At 43.7% G+C, this 15,748-nt stretch overlaps 1 long non-coding RNA gene across 2 annotated transcripts in view; it reads left to right on the forward strand.

The window, feature by feature from the left end:
* The first annotated feature begins 891 nt into the window (after positions 1-891).
* Positions 892-15,748, forward strand: part of LOC113885441 — a 32,138-nt gene continuing 17,281 nt past the window's right edge. The window contains exons 1-2 of one of the 2 annotated variants that reach the window (XR_003509211.1): positions 892-1,077; positions 14,125-14,213. This is a non-coding gene — a long non-coding RNA (uncharacterized LOC113885441). Of the gene's footprint in view, positions 1,078-2,286; positions 3,464-14,124; positions 14,214-15,748 lie in introns of those variants that run through there. The other variant, XR_003509210.1, reaches the window with a different exon arrangement.

Consider the following 15,748-nt stretch of genomic DNA (forward strand, 5'->3'; position numbering starts at 1 on the left):
CCATATATACACATTTTGTCTGAATTTATATTAGGAACTGCATAGACACAATGGCAACCCACTCCAGTACTCTTGCCTGGCAAACCCCATGGACGGAGGAGCCTGGTAGGCTGCAGTCCATGGGGTCGCTAGGAGTCGGACACGACTGAGCGACTTCACTTTCACTTTTCACTTTCATGCATTGGAGAAGGAAATGGCAACCCACTCCAGTGTTCTTACCTGGAGAATCCCAGGGACGGGGGAGCCTGGTGGGCTGCCGTCTCTGGGGTCGCACAGAGTCAGACACGACTGAAGTGGCTTAGCAGCAGACAAGGAATTGGGAGAGTTTACCAAGCTGAGGGAACTGGACTTGAATCTAGCCAGGCTGGCCTCTTGCTGGATATGTCAAAGATTCTTACTAAGCCCAAAGGAGAGGCCAGCCACTGAGAGCAGGGCTCCAAGGCACACCCAGTTACACTGCAGTCTATATTGCAATTGTGCTGCAGGTGGCGCCGTTTACATAAAATACTTCTGCAGTGGGGAGACCTGAAGTTGTAGTACTGGCAGCCCTATACATTTTTGCACACTGGATATTTATCTTTTAATATTTTGACAGTTTGATGATGATAAAAATGACCTTGTTATTTTTATTTACATGCAATTTTTTATGAGTGAAGTTGAGTTTTATTTGCCTATTCAAATACTTTTTTTTCTTCTATTTTCCCTCTTTCCTTTATGTATTCTGATTATTAATCTGATATATTAATATCAGCAAGGAGATCAAACCAGTCAATCCTAAGGAAATCACCCTGAATATTCAATGGAAGGACTGATGCCGAAGATGAAGCTCCAGTACTTTGGCCACCTGATGTAAAGAGCCGACTCATTGGGAAAGACCCTGATGCTGGGAAAGACTGAGGACAAGAGGAGAAGGGGGCGGCAGAGGATGAGATGGTTGGATGGCATCATTGACCCAGTGAAAAGCATATATTTTCAGAGAAGATATATTTGATTAGATCAGAAAACTGCAGATCCCAGGTTGGAAGGCAGGTGGACCAGATTCTAAAATTCATGCTCTGAAGCATCATCAGGCCCCAGGTGAGTAACTAGATACTGAGGAAATCTGGAGGGAGGTGGAGGTAGAAGAGGGCAAATTGGGTCTTTGGAGGCTCAGAGTGGCAAGTTCTTAAGTTAAGGAAAGACGACCCATAACTGCCTGCGTAGTTAAAGTGCTGTAATGTGCGAAGTCATCCTTTCCTCTCATGCTTCCGCTCTGGCAGTTACCACCAAGATTCACAGTTGAACCCTCACTTGGAGTATGATGCTTGGAGAAGTCAGGGGGTGGCCTGAGGTCACACAGAAATGTGGAGACTTGCTCCCAGGATACCCATTGGCAATGCTGCAGGATGTGTGTGGCCTCCCAGGCTGGCCTGTTGTGGTGCTAAAAGGGGGTAGGGGGCATCTGGCAGGGCTTGCTCCCCCGGCCCACACCCAAAGGCAAGGGGGCCAAGGCAAACAGTTAGTGGGAGCTGGCCATCTCTCTGGAGGTGGAGCGGAGGAGAGGGACTGCCAAGCTGGAAGGGGCTCAGTGGCTGGGAGGGTCAGAGTCCACAAAAGCCTCCTTGTCTTCTTGTCTCTGCGCAGACAAGACTGGTTCCAGAAAGGTCTTAGCCCCGCGGGGGCCAGGCCACCCCCACTCCACACACTTGGAGCAGGGCTGCTAGCCCATGGCCACACATGTTACAGGCAGAGAGAATGAACCAGTGGAGTGTGGGTATAGTTGCCTCAGACATTACTTTGCCAACAAAGGTCCATCTAGTCAAGGCTATGGTTTTTCCTGCGGTCATGTATGGATGTGAGAGTTGGACTGTGAAGAAGGCTGAGCGCCGAAGAATTGATGCTTTTAAACTGTTGTGTTGGAGAAGACTCTTGAGAGTCCCTTGGACTGCAAGGAGATCCAACCAGTCCATTCTGAAGGAGATCAGCCCTGGGATTTCTTTGGAAGGAATGATACTGAAGCTGAAACTCCAGTACTTTGGCCACCTCATGCGAAGAGTTGAGTCACTGGAAAAGAGTCTGATGCTGGGAGGGATTGGGAGCAGGAAGAGAAGGGGATGACAGAGGATGAGATGGCTGGATGGCATCACTGACTCAATGGACGTGAGTCTGAGTGAACTCCAGGTGTTGGTGATGGACAGGGGGGCCTGGTGTGCTGCGATTCATGGGGTCACCAAGAGTCAGACACGACTGAGCAACTGAACTGAACTGTAGAGGATAGAAGGTGCAGGGGACCTAACAAGGTGAGATTTAAGAGGTCTTTTGTGTTTTGTTTTTGTTTAAAACTCTATCCCCTTTCTGGCAAACAGTCCCAAATCCTCCCAGGTAGGGGAAGATGTAGGAAGGTAGGGAAATCTGCTGTGTACAGGCCTAATGTTAACCAGTATCCCGTCAGTAACTGTCATCCCTAGATGCCGACATTCACTGATGCTGACATTCCTTGATTCCAACTTTATGTCAAGCACCATTCCAAGCACTGTGTGATTGTTTCTCAGGTCATCCCGGCTGGTACTGTGTGAGCAGCATTCTGTGGTTATCCCGGAGGTTGGTAAGGGCAGTTTTCCACCCAGTGTTTTTTGAAGTGTGATGAATCCACATTTAAAAGTGGAGGAAACCAGCTTAAAGGTATCCTCCCTGCTTAGTTTTGAGATATTTTTTACACAGATTCACATTGCTCTGTGTCAATTCAGTCCATTGTCAAGGCCATAGACATTTCCCAACAATGTGTTCATTTATGACTCCAGGGTCCTGTGGACTTGGGGGTAGGGAGTCGTCTGGCATTTCCCCCAGCTCTGTGAGAACGTTATCAGTGTTCTCTGGGGGCGATGATCTCATTTTGCTCAAGGCTGGCGCTGGGATAAAGTATAAACTAAGGACACTCTGTGTAGTGATGTGGGTTCTTGGACACTTTAATCAGCAGAAAGTGATAAGAGGCCAGATGAGGAATGCAGGCAAAGGTTTACTCGGACTTGGACTTGTGCTGCAGCAGAAGGGAGTGAAAACAAGTAACAGGTGTCCTTGCTTGCTCCGTGAGGGAGGGGGAGCTGGTCCTTTAAATGGGAGGGGAGGGGCAGATTGCAAGTTGAATTAGAAGAGTGGCTTGGGTGGTGTGCCCACCCCTTTGGTGGTGCTGCAGGCAGGGCTCACGCACAGTATCCTGCTTTTGTTTCCATCACTTCCTAAAAGGCCGTTGGGTTTATAGTCTTTTTGTATCTTGTTTTTGATTCACTCCAACCGCAAGATGCAGTCATTTTCATAGTTTTATTTGTATTCCATTGCTCCAGGAGACAGTTGGCCAGGTGCAAACACTGCCATAAAGGTCCAAGGTCAAGTCAGATGGCTGACTATTCAAAGCATTTTGGAGTTAGAATCCATCAAAAGAGGAGTTCAGCCACTGACTCTGCCCTTACTGGTCGCGTAGCCTTAGGTGAGTCGCAACGGCCTCACCAGCAAAGAGGGAGTAACAGTAAGAAATGAGAATTCCCTCACCTGCTTCTGAGAAGCTTTCCTGGGCTGGTCACTGTTGTTTCCTCACCTTATTTGTCTGCAGGTTGGGAGTTTGCTGAGGGTGGAAAAGGTGCGGGCAATGCACAGGCTGGCAGAGGCCCTCAGATGAACTTCAGGGTTTTCAGGTGTTACCAAGCCTGAGCTCGAACAGCTCGCAGCAGGGCAGGCCAGGCCAGTAAATTGAGAGTAGAGTTGTTGGGGCAAGGAATATTGACTGTATTTGGAAAGCTGCAGGCTGAGAAGATGGTGGACTAGTTTCCCAAAGAGCCATCTTACCCAGGTTTGGATGCTAGTTTCTTTTATGGAACAAAGAGGGGGAGGCCAGGGTGTCAAGTGAAAAAGGAGATAAGTTGTTGCAAAATGTTCGCCAGATGTTTTCTGGCCAATGTGTTAATTTCTTCTTTCCTGAAGCCATTCTCAGATGGGCCTGGTCAGGATGTTTCTTGTGAGTTTAAACAAAAATATTTTAGCTTAGTTCTCAGGCATGTGAGGCAGGGTTCTCGGAGATGGGCTATTATGTATACTTTAAGATGATGGTCCTGAACCTTTTTGGCATTAGGGACCAGTTTCTTGGAAGACAGTTTTTCCATGGACATTGGTGGTGGGGGTTGGGGGAGATGCTTGGGGCAGGCTGTATGGTGAGCATTGGTTCAGACTGAAATGTGAGTAATGAAGGGGGTGATTCAGGCAGTAACTTGAGCCAGCAATGGGGATCAGTGGGGAGCAGCAGATGCTTGGCTAATTCGCCTGCGCCTTACCTCCTGCCATGCAGCCCGGTTCTTTTTTTTTTTTTTTTAATTAATTTATTTTAATTGGAGGCTAATTATTTTACAATATTGTATTGGTTCTGCCACACATCAACATGAATCTGCCATGGGTGTACACATGTTCCCCATCCTGAACCCCCCTCCCACCTCCCTCCCTGTACCATCCCTCTGGGTCATCCCAGTGCACCAGCCACAAGTATCCTGTATCGAACCTGGACTGGCGATTCTTTTCTTATATGATATTATACATGTTTCCATGCCATTCCCCCAAATCATCCCACCCTCTCCCTCTCCCACAGAGTCCAAAAGACTGTTCTATACATCTGTGTCTCTTTTGCTGTCTCGCATACAGGGTTATCATTACCATCTTTCTAAATTCCATATATATGTGTTAGTATACTGTATTGGTGTTTTTCTTTCTGGCTTACTTCACTCTGTATAATAGGCTCCAGTTTCATCCACCTCATTAGAACTGATTCAAATGTATTCTTTTTAATGGCTGAGTAATACTCCATTGTGTATATGTACCACAGCTTTCTTATCCATTCATCTGCTAATGGACATCTAGGTTGCTTCCATGTCCTGGCTATTATAAACAGTGCTGTGATGAACACTGGGGTACACGTGTCTCTTTCAATTCTCGTTTCCTCAGTGTGTATGCCCAGCAGTGGGATTGCTGGATTATAGGGCAGCTCTATTTCCAGTTTTTTAAGGAATCTCCACACTGTTCTCCATAGTGGCTGTACTAGTTTGCATTCCCACCAACAGTGTAAGAGGGTTCCCTTTTCTCCACACCCTCTCCAGCATTTATTGCTTGTAGACTTTTGGATAGCAGCCATTCTGACTGGCGTGAAATGGTACCTCATTGTGGTTTTGATTTGCATTTCTCTGATAATGAGTGATGTTGAGCATCTTATCATGTGTTTGTTAGCCATCTGTATGTCTTCTTTGGAGAAATGTCTGTTTAGTTCTTTGGCCCATTTTTTGATTGGGTCATTTAATTTTCTGGAATTGAGCTGCAGGAGTTGCTTGTATATTTTTAAGATTAGTTCTTTGTCACTTGCTTCATTTGCTATTTTCTCCCATTCTGAAGGCTGTCTTTTCACCTTGCTTATAGTTTCCTTTGTTGTGCAGAAGCTTTTAAGTTTAATTAGGTCCCATTTGTTTATTTTTGTTTTTATTTCCAATATTCTGGGAGGTGGGTCATAGAGGATCCTGCTGTGATTTATGTTAGAGAGTGTTTTGCCTACGTTCTCCTATAAGAGTTTTATAGTTTCTGGTCTTACGTTAAGATCTTTAATCCAGGTTGAGTTTATTTTTGTGTATCGTGTTAGAAAGTGTTCTAGATTCATTTGTTTACAAGTGGTTGACCAGTTTTCCCAGCTGCTGCTGCTGAGTCACTTCAGTAGTGTCCGACTCTGTGCGACCCCATAGACGGCAGCCCACCAGGATGCCCCGTCCCTGGGATTCTCCAGGCAAGAACACTGGAGTGGGTTGCCATTTCCTTCTCCAATGCATGAAAGTGAAAAGTGAAAGTGAAGTCGCTCAGTCATGTACAACCCTCAGCGACCCCATGGACTGCAGCCTTCCAGGCTCCTCCATCCATGGGATTTTCCAGGCAAGAGTACTGGAGTGGGGTGCCATTGCCTTCTCCGAGTTTTCCCAGCACCACTTGTTAAAGAGATTGTCTTTTCTCCATTGTATATTCTTGCCTTCTTTGTCAAAGATAAGGTGTCCATAGGTGTGTGGATTTATCTCTGGGCTTTTTATTTTGTTTCATTGATCTATATTTCTGTCTTTGTTCCAGTACCATACTGTCTTGATGACTGTGGCTTTGTAGTAGAGCCTGAAGTCAGGCAGGTTGATTCCTCCAGTTCCATTCTTCTTTCTCAATATTGCTTTGGCTATTCGAGGTTTTTTGTATTTCCATACAAATTGTGAAATTATTTGTTCTAGCTCTGTGAAAAATACCATTGGTAGCTTGATAGGGATTGCATTGAATCTATAGATTGCTTTGGGTAGTATACTTATTTTCACTGTATTGATTCTTCCAATCCATGATGCAGCCCTGTTCTTAACAGGGGTTGGGGACCCCTACTTTAAGGTATAGACAACATCCCTTTAGTGATTAACTTGTAGAAAAAGCAATGGAATACAGAGGTAAAAGTAAAAGAAACAAATCCAATATGGAGTCAGATTCGCTCTTCCCTATTACACAGGGAGTCAGGAAAGTCAACTGCAGACCAAGCAAGGGCTGACTCTGATCACTCTGACCAAGCAGCTGACTCTGCTTCCTGAAGTAGGTGTAGAGTTTAAGGCCTCATCAAGGAGGTCTTTGAAGATGAGTAGGGTTCTTCTTTTCTCTTTATTTTTATTTTATTTTTTTAAAATTTTATTTTATTTTTAAACTTTACAATATTGTATTAGTTTTGCCAAATATCGAAATGAATCCGCCACAGGTATACCTGTGTTCCCCATCCTGAACCCTCATCCCTCCTCCCTCCCCATACCCTCCCTCTGGGTCGTCCCAGTGCACCAGCCCCAAGCATCCAGTATCGTGCATTGAACCTGGACTGGCTATACAGCATTGTGTTTCTGCTGTACCACAAAGTGAATCAGCTATATGTATACATATATTCCCTCGCTTCTAAACGTCCCTCCCCCACTCCACCCCCAAAATAGGGTTTTTCTAAGCAGTATGTATTATGTGCCATGGAAATTGGTGGGGTGTAGCTAGGTGACAGGAGGAGAGGATCCATAAATCTGGGGAATGTTTGGTCAGGTTATTGAGGGCCTTGAATGCCACTTTAGGAGAGTCACCCTTTATGCTGTAGGTAGAAGTGCTGGCAGGGATTTTGGCTGAAGGATGACTCAATCATGCCAACCCCCTTCTTTTTAAAAAAATCTTTTTCTTTTGAAATAAGTGTAAACTTACAAAAATTATACAGTGAGTTCTCGAATATTCATCAACAGCTTCCCTAAATATTAACATCTTACAAACTACAGTAGAATTATCAAAGTCAGGAAGTTAACATTAACACAATACTATTAAATAAGCTATTGGGGCAGTCAGAGCACAGGTTGGAAAAGAATTTCCAGACACAGAGCGTTTCAGAAGGGAATGAGTTTATTAAGAACAAAGAGCTGAGATAATATGGGCACTGCGAGCACAGCAGGCTGACCTCCTGACAGACCAGGGAGAATTGACAGTTTTTGTGGGTTAATAGCTAATGTTTATAGCCTCAGTGGCACCCCACTCCAGTACTCTTGCCTGGAAAATCCCATGGATGGAGGAGCCTGGTAGGTTGCAGTCCATGAGGTCGCTAAGAGTCAGACACGACTGAACGACTTCACTTTCACTTTTCACTTTCATGCATTGGAGGAGGAAATGGCAACCCACTCCAGTGTTCTTGCCTGGAGAATCCCAGGGACGGGGCATCCTGGTGGGCTGTCATCTCTGGGGTCGCACAGAGTCGGACATGACTGAAGCGATTTAGCAGCAGCATAGCCTCAAAGAAAATTCCAGCTGGAAAGTTGGTGTTAGGTGATTGGTTGGGATGCTATAGAGTTAGTAGCACATATAGAGTGTTTACTGTAGTGGGCATCTTTGCCTAATTGAGAGTCAGGAAGCTTGTTAGTGATGATCAGGGACTTTTGGCAATGGTTACAAAGGGACTCAGCTTCGGAGGTGACCTTGATTCTGGACTCCACTTCTGTGGCCTTGGTGCAAGGCCTCACACCTGTGGCCTTGTGGGGTGGGAGGCAACATAAGCTACAGACTTTATTCAGATGTTGCTTGTTGTCTCACTAATGTTCTTTTTCTGGCACAGGATGCAATCCAGGATCCCACATTGACTCAGTTGTCATATCTCTTTGCTGCTGCTGCTGCTGCTAAGTTGCTTCAGTTGTGTCCGACTCTGTGCGACCCTATAGATGGCAGCCTACCAGGCTCCACCATCCCTGGGATTCTCCAGGCAAGAACACTGGAGTGGGTTGCCATTTCCTTCTCCAAAGGGCTCCTTTAATTTAGAACAACAGCTCCTCAGTCTTTTTTCTTTTAAATCTCTCATAACTTTGACAGTTTTTAAGAGTTTTGGCTAGTTATTTTTGTCCTTCATAACCTTGATACTTCTGAAGAATATTGGCTAATTAATCTTTAGAATGTCCCTCAACTTGAGTTTTTCATGAAGACTTTGAGGTCACACATTTTTGGTGAGAATCTCACATGAGTGATGCTGTGTTGGGCTTCTCTTGTGCTTCAGCTGGTAAAGAATCCACCTGCAATGCAGGAGACCCTGGTTTGATTCCTGGGTCAGGAAGATCTGCTGGAGAAGGGATAGGCTACCCACTCCAGCATTCTTGGGCTTCCCTTGTGGCTCAACCGGTAAAGAATCTGTCTGTAATGTGGGAGACCTGGGTTCGATCCCTGGGTTGGGAGGATCCCCTGGAGAAGGGAAAGGCTACCCACTCCAGTATTCTGGCCTGGAGAATTCCATGGAATGTATAGTCCATGGGGTCACAAAGAGTCGGACACGACTGAGTGACTTTCATTTTCTTTCTAGTAAGTCACATCAGAAGTCACATGGGATATTGCTCTGTCTCATTACTGGTGATGTTAACTTTGAAAGATGATATGGTAAAGGTGATGTCTGCCAGGTTCCTCCATTGCAAAATTTCTGCTTTCCCTTTTGTAATAAATGAGTATCTTGTGGGGTGATCACTATTATACCCACCCTCAACCTGGTAGAGGGAGCCTTTCTCCCAGGCCCTCTGGGCTGAGGATTATCTTTTCAGGCTCTGATGGGCCTAAAACTGACCTATCTCCTCAAATTTGGTTATTCTTATGGATCTCCGTTTCCATGATATAAGCCTCATAGATGGTTGGTGGGAATGTAAATTTGTACAGCATTCGTGGAGGCCCATTTTCCAGTTTCCACAAAAATTTTAAATGTGTATACTCTTTAACTTTACAATTTCACTTAGATAATGAAACACATGTACACAGAAGGCATATGGTGTACTAAGGAGAAGTTAAAGTTAACAAATTTCCCTTTTCTCCATTTTTGATGATAGCCTTCCTGACACGTGGGCTTCCCTGATAGCTCACATGGTAAAGAATCCACCTGCAATGCTGGAGACCCCGGTTCAATTCCTGGGTCAAGAAGAGCCTCTGGAGAAGGGATAGGCTACCCACTCCAGTATTCTTGGACTTCCCTTGTGGCTCACCTGGTAAAGAATCCGCCTGCAACGTGGGAGTCTTGGGTTCAATCCCTGGGTTTGGAAGATCTCCTGGAGAAGGGAAAGGCTACCCACTCCAGTGTTCTGGCCTGGAGAATTCCATAGACTATACAGTCCATGGGGTCGCAAAGAGTTGGACACGACTAAGTGACCTTCACTCATTCTGACATGTGTGAGATGGTATCTCAATGTGGTTTGATTTGCATTTCTCTTGGACTTCCCTGCTGATCCAGTGGTGTAGACTCCACACTTCCATTGTAGGGGGCATAGTTTTAATCCTTGGTCACAGAAGTTAGCATGGTACATGCATGTGCACTAAGTTGCTTCAGTCATGAGGTGTGTTCACTCTTTGCAATCATATGGACTGTAGCCCACCAGGCTCCTCTGTCCATGGGATTCTCCAGCTAAGAACACTGGAGTGGGTTGCTGTGCCCTCCTCCAGGGGATCTTCCTGACCCAGGGATCTAATCCATATCTCCTGCGGCTCCTGCATCGCAGGTGGATTCTTTACCACATGGTGCAGCATTCCCCGCCCCCCAGTAATTTGATTTACATTTCCCTGATGATTAATAATGTTAAACATCTTTTCATGTGTCTATTGACTGTCTGTATGTCTTCTTTGGAAAAATGTCTGTCTAGATATGCCCATTTTAAAATCAGATTGTATGAGTTGAGTTGTATGAGTTCTTTATATATTTTGGATATTAGCATCTTATCAGGGACCTTCTTGGTGGCAGAGTGGATAGGAATCTGCCTGCCAGTGCAGGAGACACAGGTTCAATCCCTGGTCTGGGAAGATTCCACATGTGGTGGAGCAACTAAGCCCATGAACCACAGCTGCTGAGCCTGTGCTCTGGAACCTGTGAGCCACAACTACTGTGCCACATGCTGCAACCGCCAAAGCCCATGCACCTGTAGCCTGTGCTCTGCAACAAGAGAAGCCACCACAGTGAGAAACCTGGGTACCACAACAAAGAATAGCCCCACTTGCCAAACTAGAGAAAGTCTGCCTAAAGCAGTGAAGACCTAGTGCAGCCAAAAATAAATCAATAATAATTTTTTAAAAAGGCATTGTATACACACACACACAAGTTAAAAAAAAAATATATATATATATATCAGATATATCATTTGCAAATATCTACTCCCAGTTGGTATGGGCTTCCCTGGTGGCTCAGACAGTAAAGAATCCACTTGCAATTCAGGAGACCTGGGTTCAATCCCTGGGTTGGGAAGATCCCCTGGAGGAGGTCATGGCAACCCACTCCAGTATTCTTGCCTGGAGAATCCCATAGACAGAGGAGCCTGGAAGGCTACAGTCCACGGGGTCACAAAGAGTTGGACATGACTGAGAGACTAAGCACTGCACAGTTGGTAGATGGCCTTTTCCTTCACTGTGCAAAACCTTTTTAGTTTGATATAGTCCCATTTGTTTATTTTTGCTTATTTTGCCTGAGACATATTGAAAAATGATATTACCAGTACGGATGTCAAAGAGCTTATTGTCTGTTTTCTTCTAGAAGTTTTATAGTTTTAGGTCTTACATTTAATTCTTTAATCCACTTTGAATTCATTTTTGTGCATAGTTTGAGAGAGTAGTCCAGTTTGATTCTTTTGCATGTGGCTGTTCGGTTTTCCTAACATCATGTTAATGAGGTTTTCTTCCCCCATTGTATATTCTTGCCTCCTAGCATAGATTGTTTGGATTCGTTTCTAGGCTCTATTCAGTTCCCTTGATCTGTGTGTTTGTTTTTGTTCCAGTACCACACTGTTTTGATTACTATAGCTTTGTAGTATAATTTGAAATCATGAAGCATATTACCTTCAGCTTTGTTCTTCTTTCTCAAGGTTATTTTGGCTATTCAGGGTCTTTTGTGCTTCTGTACAAATTTTAGATTTGTTCTAGTTCTGTGAAAAATGTTCTTGGCATTTTGATAGGGATTGCATTGAATCTGTAGCCACTATGGAAAGCAGTATAGAGATTCCTCAAAATATTAAAAATATAATTACCATATGATCCAGCAATTCCACTCCTGGGTAGTTATCCAAAGAAAACAAAAACATATCTATCCCTGCATTCATTACAGCATTATTTACAATGGCCAAGATATGAAAGCAACCTAATTCTAAATGAAAGTCACTCAGTCATGTCTGACTCTTTGTGACCGCATGGACTATACAGTCCATGGAATTCTCCAGGCCAGAATACTGGAGTGGGTAGCTGTTCCCTTCTCCAGGGGATCTTCCCAACTCAGGGATCGAACCCAAGTCTCCTACATTGCAGGCAATGCTTTACCAGCTGAGCCATGAGGGGAGCCCAGAAAGCAACCTAGTGTCCACTAATAGATGGTGATGTGTGTATGTGCATATATATATATATATATATATGCACACCAAATGGAATATTAGTCATAAAAAGAATGAAATCTTACCATTTGTGACAACATGGTCCACCTGGATGGTATTATGCTTTGTGAAAGAAGTTAGAGAAAGACAAATACTGTATAATTTCACATATATGTGGAATCTAAAAACAAATGAACAAACATAGCAAAACAGAAGCAGAATTATAGAAACAGAGAGCAAAAAGATGGTTACCAGAGGGGATGGAGGTTGGGAGAGGAAAAAAGTAGGTGAGAGAAATTAAGTACAAACTTCCAGTTGGAAAATAAATGAGTGACAGATATGAAATGAATAGAGTAGGGAATTAGAGTCAATTAGGTAATATCTTTGCATGGTGACAGATGACAACTAGTCTTATCATGGTGATCATTTTGAAATGTATAGACACATCAAATCACTGAGTAACAGGAGCTAAGACAGTGTAGATCAATGATACTTTGAAAAATCCAAATCACACAAACTCATAAAAAAAGAGATCAGATGTGTGGGTGGTCAGAGGGGGAACTGGATGAAGGCCGTCAAAATGCACAAACTCCCAATTATAAGATAAATAAGTAATAAGGTTGTAATGTACAAAATGATAAATATAGTTAACACATTAACACTGCTGTATGTTATATATTGTATGAAAGTTGTTCAGAGAGTAAATTCTATGAGTTCTCATTAAGGAAGAATTTTTCTCTATTAATTTTGAATCTATATGAGATTATGGATGTTCACTAAACTTATTGCAATAATCATTTCATGATGTATATATAAGTTAAATCATTATGCTGTGCACCTTAAACTTACACAGTGCTGTATGTGAGTAAATCTGTAAGTAAATAAATGGATTCTATCTATGTACGCCAGCATGGAATTACCTGCAAGATTTACTGTTGAATAAAGAAAGCAAGTTGCAGAAAAATGTGCACAATACAATCCCATTATGAACCAAAGTACATCTGTGAATCTGTATGCATGTATATTATACACTGTTTTATACATGTCTCTCTCTCTATAACTGATATTTAGAAAAAATGCTCAGTCAGCTGCTAAAGGTACAATCTCTGTTATACACAGGAATTAGGATGACAGTGAGGGTACTAATTAACTGGCAACTTTGTGTTAGACATTTCTCATTGTTGAATGATTTGATGTGTCACAGCAAGCATGGGATATCTTTGTAATGGCAGTTACAACTCCTGTTGCAGCCCCACTCCTCCTTGTCCAGGAAAGGAAACTGAGGCCCAGAGAAAGGGCCTTGCCCAAGTCTAGCTGGGAGGTTAGCAGCGCGATGAGAAGTAGATGAGAAAGCAAGGCTGGGAGGGACCAGAAGTGAGTAGATGACAGCCAGTTGGGGAGACCATGTAGAAAATGTACTGTTTAGGGAGAAGAGGGGCTGGGCCCTGCCTCCGCAAACTCTGAAAGCTCTGTGGTCCTTGAGAAAGTGGAGAGCAGAGTTCTGCGCCCCAGCACAGGACACAGATCCTGAGTATGGCGGAGGTGGCCACAATGCTGACTGAGGAAATGCTGCTGAGGACAGTCTAACTGCAGCTGAGGGTGAAGAGACACAGGGAGTGAGTGCCAGAGAGCAGGCTGGGACAGCCCAGGACCCACTGATTCCACGTTCATTGCCCTCATTTTATGAATGGGACTGAGAACAGATAAGAAACCTACCCAAGGTCACACTGGACTCCAAAGCCCATTCCTCACTGTGGATATGCCTCTGGATATGAAAAGTGCATTTTACTAAGAGTTGATCCCCAAACTAGCGTGTGACACTTACCTACACTTACCTAGGCCTTGAACATCCTTTAAAAAAATCACACTTAAATTGAGAATTTTTGCAACCAAAATTTGAACAGCACTGAACTTGACCAAGAAGGAACAAAAACAGAACAGAAACGAAAAAAGAGGAAGGAAGAGAAAAAAGAAGGTATATACAAGTGTTGATATTTTATCTCTGGAATAATTCTGCTTTAACTCTGTTCCCTAGGACCAACGAATAGATGAGTGGAGAATTCTAAACTGTTCCAACCAGTCTGAAAATTTTATTCTTTGTAAATCTAAAATATATTGAAATTTTTGTGTGTTGTGCTGAAGCTTAAATGGGGTGCTGAAGTTTCATGTTTCTGACTGAGATATAAATTTAGTTTGAAAACAGATGTTCCAATGATTGGTTTCTCCTCAGGGTGACTACTTGAACCTGAATTTCCAGTTTGCCCTGATAAAGAAGAGAGGATCCTGGAGGGAATTCTTGGGCTGATGGCCTGGACAAAGGTTAGTAGGTGGGAATATGTACTTTTGGGTCAATATTAGTGAAGAAATTTGCCTGAAGGGGCAGAAATACTGATTCAGGATCGATAAGAGGTAAATTCCATTGTGTGGGGCAAGGTTACATTCGAATTTTTAAAAGAGGCAGAGAATTTAATTTTAAATAATTGCTACTCTTGTGGATCTCTAATTTGTTGTCGTTCATCAGAAAAAATGTGTATATATATGTTGTATCTGAAAACCAAGGGACATAAGTGAGCTACCAGGGTCATAGGAATTAACTCACCAATTAAGGAATGTTGCTTGTCACCCGTTTCTATAAGACTCAAGTCACTAAATGCCACTTCAGTTATTGATGGATAGCACACTCCGGAAAGAATTCAAGGTGAAGGTCAAGAATGAGGCACTCTCTGGTCTGGGAAAACTGGCAGAACAGGCCCTCAGATAGTTAGATATTTTCAGGAGAAATTTTTATGAACCCAGATTCTTGCATCAGCCCATGGTTAGAAAAGCACTGAAATAATTAGCTGAGATATCTGATTCTTGTGACTGATAGCAACATTCTGCAGAGATGTGTGCCTGATTGCACATACTCCTCCAAAATCACATACCTCTTCAGAGCAGTTCTTCAAAGCAGTCTGAGGGGCTGTCTCCTGGGCTGTAGTTCTCATTAAGACACTGAATGATCTCAGCTCACAGGTCTTATGTTGTATATGGATATTAGTTAAGCTGAAAAACAAAACAAAACAACGTTGAGAACTGGCCTGGAAGTTAGGACAAGGTAGCTATTTCCCAGCTCTGCTGCTCTTTGCTGTGTGTGCTTGGGTGGTTAGCTCACCCTCTCTGGGTGTTAGGGTCTGCTTTTGCAAAATGAAGTGATGGGTGAAAGGAACTCCAGTGATGGCAGCTCCTTCCTGCTCACATCACAAGACTTAGGAAAGCAACCTTGTTGGCAAGCTGGCTGGCTGCATTCCATGCTCAGTTGTTCACTTTGGAGGAAGATGTAGCTGGAGGCAGTCACATCGCCTTGTACTCAAGAGCCCAGGCCAGAGGAAGGCATGCCCAGGCTGCATCAGGGGCTGGAGGCAGAACTGGGTGATGGTTAAGAGCTGGGGGAGTCAGAGTAACATGGTTTCCAGTCTCAGTTCTGCCGCTTTCTAGGTGAGAGATCTCTGGTAACTTGCTGTCTCTGACCTGAGTGTCAAATGCGGATGTTAATAGTAACTGTGTCCTCTTGGAAGTTGTTGAGAGAATCAGATGAGATGTGTACAAATGCCTAGAATAGTGCTGGGCACATATTATATATACAATCAATGGTAACTATTATTTGATTTTTAAAATAATTTTTAAAAATCTATTTATATATATTTGGCCATGTCAGGTCTCAGTTGTGGCACACAGACTCTCTAGTTGTGATATGCAGTTGCAGCCCTCGGGCTCTCTGGTTGTGTTGCTCGCACTCCAGAATGCATGGGCTCAGTAGCTGTGGCATGTGGGCTTAGTCGCTCTGTGGCACGTGGGATCTTAGTTCCCTAACCAGG

Source organism: Bos indicus x Bos taurus, chromosome 28 (genome assembly GCF_003369695.1).
Source record: "Bos indicus x Bos taurus breed Angus x Brahman F1 hybrid chromosome 28, Bos_hybrid_MaternalHap_v2.0, whole genome shotgun sequence".
NCBI classification, from domain to species: Eukaryota; Metazoa; Chordata; class Mammalia; order Artiodactyla; family Bovidae; genus Bos; species Bos indicus x Bos taurus.